Below are 5,979 nucleotides of genomic sequence, written 5' to 3'. Positions count from 1 at the left end.
TATTTCCTGAGTGACCCAACCACATGGTTATCCTACAAGTTTCCTAACTCACCTCCCTTTGGCTGGTCTGTCCCCCAACCCAACTCCCACATCTCAAACCCTAAGGTCCCCTCTCCTGGCTCCTAATCTGTTGTTCAAGGAAGTGGAGGCTCAGGCTCCCACCTTCTTCTTGTTTCTCCAGGTATAAGTACCTACTGAATAGCTACTAACACATTTGACTACATTTTTAAAAAGAAGAAGAAATTAAACATTTCTCCAAGGTCACAAACAATTCAACAAACAAAGGGCAACTCAGTGGGGAGTGGGAAGGGGGGAGGGGCAAGAAAGAGGTAGAGGATTAAGAGGAGGTACAACTACTATGTATAAAATAAATGAGCTACAAGGAGCTCTTTCCCATCTTGCAAGATGGTGGGTGAAAAAGCTGAGAAGCCAGATACTAAGGAGAAAAAACCTGAAGCCAAGAAGGCTGATGCTAGTGGCAAGGTTAAAAAGGTGAAGAAGGTTAAGAAGGGGAAGCCCCGCTGAAGCTGAAACCCTGTCCCGGTCAGAGGAATTGGCAGACATTCCCGATCGGCTATGTATTCCAGACAGGCCTTGTACAAGAGGAAGTATTCAGCAGCTAAAGCCAAAGTTGAAAAGAAAAAGAAAAAGAAGGTGGCAGTTCTTGCTACTGTCACAAAACCAGTTGGTGGTGTCAAGAATGGTGGTACCCGAGTGGTTAAATTTTGCAAAATGCCTAGGTATTATCCTACTGAAGATGTGCCCTCGAAAACTGTTGAGTCGGCAAAAAACCCTTCAGTAAGCATGTGAGAAAACTGCGCTAGCATCACTCCTGGGACCATTCTCATCATCCTCCCCGGGCGCCACAGAGGCAAGAGGGTCATCTTCCTGAAGCAGCTGAGCAGTGGCTTGCTACTTGTGACTGGGTCTCTGTCCCTCAATTGAGTTCCTTGGCGTAGAACACACCAGAAATTTGTCATTGCCACCTCCATCAAAATTGATATCAGTGGTGTGAAAATCCCGGAACATCTCACTGATGCTTACTTAAAAAGAAGCTGCGTAGCTCTATTTACAATAGCCAGGACATGGAAGCAACCTAAGTGTCCATCGACAGATGAATGGATAAAGAAGATGTGGCACATATATACAATGGAATATTACTCAGCCATAAAAGGAAATGAAATTGAGTTATTTGTAGTGAGGTGGATGGACCTAGAATCTGTCATACAGAGTAAAGTAAGTCAGAAAGAGAAAAACAAATACCGTATGCTAACACATATATATGGAATCTAAAAAAAAAAATGGTTCTGAAGAGTCTAAAGGCAGGACAGGAATAAAGATGCAGACGTAGAGAATGGACTTGAGGACACGGGGAGGGGGAAGGGTAAGCTGGGACGAAGTGAGAGAGTGGCATGGACATATACACACTACCACATGTAAAATAGATAGCTAATGGGAAGCAGCCACATAGCACAGGGAGATCAGCTCGGTGCTTTGTGACCACCTAGAGGGGTGGGATAGGGAGGGTGGGAGGGAGGGAGACACAAGAGGGAGGGGATATGGGGATATATGTATACATATAGCTGATTCACTTTTTGATACAGCAGAAACTAACACACCATTGTAAAGCAATTATACTCCAATAAAAATGTTTAAAAAAATTTTTTTTAAAAAAAAGAAGCTGCGTAAGCTCAGGCACCAGGAAGGTGAGATCTTTGACACAGAGAGAGAACCACGAGGTTACAGAGCAGAGCAAGGTGGATCAGGAAGCTGCGGACTCACAAATTCTGCGAAGAATCAAAGCTGTTCCTCAGCTCCAGGGCTGCCTCCGCTCTGTATCTGCTCTCACAAATGGAATCTATCCTCACAAAGCAGTGTTCTAAACTTCTTACAAAGAACCTAATTAAATAACTGACCCATTTGAAAAAAAAAAAAAAAAAAAAGCTGCAAGGATATATACAACACAGGAAATAGTACAACACAGGGAATATAGCCAATATCTTGTAACTATAAACGAAATATAACCTTTAAAAATTGTGGGGCTTCCCTGGTGGCACAGTGGTTGAGAGTCTGCCTGCCAATGCAGGGGACACGGGTTCGAGCCCTGGTCTGGGAGGATCCCACATGCCGCGGAGCAACTGGGTCCATGAGCCACAGCTACTGAGCCTGCGCGTCTGGAGCCTGTGCTCCGCAACAAGAGAGGCTGCGATAGTGAGAGGCCCGTGCACCGCGATGAAGAGTGGCCCCCGCTCGCCGCAACTAGAGAAAGCCCTCGCACAGAAACGAAGACCCAACACAACCAAGGATAAATAAATAAATAAAATAAATTAAAAAAAAAAAAAACTGATCTCCATTTAAAAAAAAAAATTGTGAAACACTATCTTGTACACCTGATACTTACATAGTATTGTACCTCAGTTAAACTATACCTCAATTAAAAGGAGGGGGGGGCGCAATTCAGGAAAATATTTATAGCATATGTAGCAAAGGGCTAATTTTCTTCATTTACAAAGAGCTCTTAGAGATATGTGTCTCCAAAAGGAAAAATTGACATGGGATATAAACAGGTTAAGTCCAATTTAAAAGATTTGCACTTAAGAGATGGGCCAAGATAGCGGAGTAGAAAGACCCTGAGCTCACCTCCTTTCATGGGCACACCAAAATTACAACTATTTACAGAACAACCATCAGTGAAAAAGGCCAGAACCTACCAGGAAATATCTTCCACAACTAAAGATAGAAAGAAGAAACCACAACCAGACACAAGAAAAACTTTCTGGCCTCCCCCTCTGTACCAGGAAGGGCAGATCGATTCTCAAATCATGGGAGACAGCACTAGATGCTTATCAGCCCGGAGATGGCGCCAGAGAAACCTACAGAACAAACCTTGCTAAAAACAACACATTTTCCATTAGTTTCCTTTATATATTTACCTTTCCACAATTTGCCATCTCCTAGAAGCCCAATGTGCTTTTCCTTTGTTTTGTCACGACTCTAAAAGTTTATTGTTCTGTATTAAGATGCTATAAAAACCCAGCTGACACCTTGATCTTGGACTTTCCAGCTTCCAGGACTGTGAGAGATAAATGTTTGTTACTTCAGTCACCCAGTCTATGGATTTTATTATAGCAGCCCAAACGGCCATAAAAGGCCCTTAGCTCTGGGGTTTTAAATTATTTCTCCCTACTCCTTTTCCACTCCTCTTCCTCCTTCCCAGTCCAATGCACCATATGACCCAGCAAAACAATTTACTCACAGATTCTTACTTCTGTATGCTGGGAGATACTCCTCCATGGGTCTCTCGCGTTCCTACATGTCTTACTGAGTGTGCCAAGAAGGCAAAGCCCTAACTGATCTTTACCAGGACCATTTCTCAGGATTATATAGAACCTTTGTAGATGAGGCAATGTCTTCCTCTGGGACAAAGAGCAGACTTGCTTACTGCTTGCTATAAAACAACAGGTTCCCAAGCTCAGTGTTTCTCTCTTGTAATACAACCCACTACATGTGCAAACATGCACCTGGACCCTCTGTGTCACTGTCATGGGGCTTAGGAAATAAGGGAACTGACACAAATAATGCTGATTGATTCTTACGCTACTAGCCAGGCTGTGAGTAATATTGTCCTTTGTATCTTACCCAGGAATCTTGTGTCTTCTACCAACACCCATGAAGCCATAATAGGACTTCTCTGGTGGCACAGTGGTTAAGCATCCGCCTGCCAATGCAGGGGACACAGGTTCGAGCCCTGGTCCGGGAAGATCCCACATGCCGTGGAGCAACTAAGCTCGCACGCCACAACTACTGAGCCTGTGCTCTAGAGCCCTCAAGCCACAACTACTGAGCCCACGTGCCACAACTACTGAAGCCTGCGCTCCTAGAGCCCATGCTCCACAACAAGAGAAGCCACCACAATGAGAAGCCTGCACACCACAACGAAAGAGTAGCCCCGGCTTGCCGCAACTAGATAAAGCCTGCTCACAGCAACAAAGACCCAACACAGCCAAAAATAAATAAATAAACAAATTTATTTTAAAAAACCATACTAGGCTAAGTTATTAGCATGTAAGTAGAGTAAAATCAAACTTACCTGACAGTGGAACCTCTTCTCCACTCCTATGCCATTGCTCACACATTCTCTTGAAACATTCTTTCCTCCTGCCTCTGCTTCTTTGTTTCTTCTTCTTTCTTTCTTTTTTTGGTTATTCCAGTTTTTAAATTCCTTTTTTCCTACTAATTTCAAAATTATACTTTATATTTTTATTCTTTTATTCTCCTTAGGTCATGCTCCTGTACCTCCAAAAAAATGTTTAATCAGTATCTCCTTTCCTCTTCCAAACTCTACGAAGTTTCAGCATGCTTTAACACCTATTACACAACCTCTTTTTCTATGTTACGGTTGTCTTTTAACTTAATTTCACCTCATTTTAATTTTCCTCCCCTTTCATTAGTTTTATTTAGTCTGCTATAGGCAATTATTCAGGTTTACCACGTGCTTACCAATTGTTTTGCTCACCATTGCCTCTTGCATCCCAATCCTTCCTTCGAGGTTTCAATCTTTTCTTAGAGTGAAGTATGTCTTTCAGTAGCTCTTTCAGCAATGGTTTGTGAGAAGTAAATTCTTTCAGCCTCTTTATCTGAAATACCCTTATTTCATCCTCACTCTTCAGAGATTGCAAAAGCAAATGTTTTTCACATTAGTGTACATAAGAGTGATCTGGGGAAATTTGTCAAATGCAGATTCTTGGGTTCCTTAGAGCTTCTAGTTTAGTAGTTTGGGAAGGGATGGGATAGGATTAAATCTTTTCAATTACCACTCAAAGTGATTCTGATGTAAATAGGTCAAGGCCACACTTTGGGAAGAAATAGGTCTATAGACAGAGGGATGCCGTGGAAAAGATTTTTAGTTTGTTTTTTACATTTTTTCCTTATAAAAGTTATACATACACAGTAAAGGGATTTTAGAAAAATGAGAAAGAAAAAGGCATTTAATTATATCTTATATCCAAATATAATTGCTGGTAATATTATTTACAGTTGATATTCATTATTAGCAGATTCCAAATTTGCAAATGCACCTACTCCCTAAAATTTATTTGGAACTCCAACATCAATACTTGTGGACATGCACACAGCGCTGAAAATTTTGAGTGGCCTATTGGACCTGCACTGGTTTCCAGATGAGGAAAGGCACACGCTCCCTTCTGGTTCAGCTCTCGTGCAGAAGTGGCCAGAAGATGGAGCCGGTAGGGGGCAGTGTGGTGTAGCGAAAGAAGCTCCGGCTCCAGGATCACCTGGACAGGACTTGAATCTCAACTCTGGTTCCTGTGCCTGATGAGATGGTCTCAGGCAAGTCACTTAACAGCCCTGAACCTCATGGTTTTCTACCATGATGACTTCTTTTTAGTATTTAAGATTATGATCTATGTGAGAGACATATATACATGAATATATTTCCTCTAGGAGCAATGATTCAGTATTTGCTAATTCAGTGTTTCCAGACTTTACGGAACGTAACTACCGTTTTGAAAATTGACTGTATTTTCTCCCAGACTTTTTAATATTTTTCAGGTGTTTGCAATATTGCTGTCGAGATTTGTATATATCTTACCCAGGTGAGCCTCTCCCTTTCCTGATCACCATCTCCAAGGCAGTGGTTTCAACCTGGCTGCACATCAGAATCACCTGGGGAGCTCTTACAAAATACTGATGCCCAGACCCCATCTCCAGAGATTCAGATTCAATTATTATGAGGCGAGGCCCAGGAATCAGTAGACTTTGAGAGCTCCCAGGTGGTTCCAGAGCAACCTGGAGCAGAACCTCTGTTTAGTTTCTTTGGCAAAGAAGCTAATGGGGGCTTCCCTGGTGGCGCAGTGGTTGAGAGTCTGCCTGCCGATGCAGGGGACACGGGTTCGAGCCCTGGTCTGGGAGGATCCCACATGCCGCGGAGCAACTGGGCCTGTGAGCCGCAGTTGCTGA

General features: G+C 42.8%; 1 pseudogene; it reads left to right on the top strand.

Annotated features, from left to right (window-relative positions):
* The first annotated feature begins 405 nt into the window (after positions 1-405).
* On the top strand, positions 406-1,883 carry LOC132368644 (large ribosomal subunit protein eL6-like; annotated as a pseudogene).
* The last annotated feature ends 4,096 nt before the right edge of the window (positions 1,884-5,979 follow it).

Source organism: Balaenoptera ricei, chromosome 7, assembly GCF_028023285.1.
Source record: "Balaenoptera ricei isolate mBalRic1 chromosome 7, mBalRic1.hap2, whole genome shotgun sequence".
NCBI lineage: Eukaryota > Metazoa > Chordata > Mammalia > Artiodactyla > Balaenopteridae > Balaenoptera > Balaenoptera ricei.
Note: the sequence above shows the minus strand (reverse complement) of the source record. Positions and strands in the feature narration are given on the sequence as shown.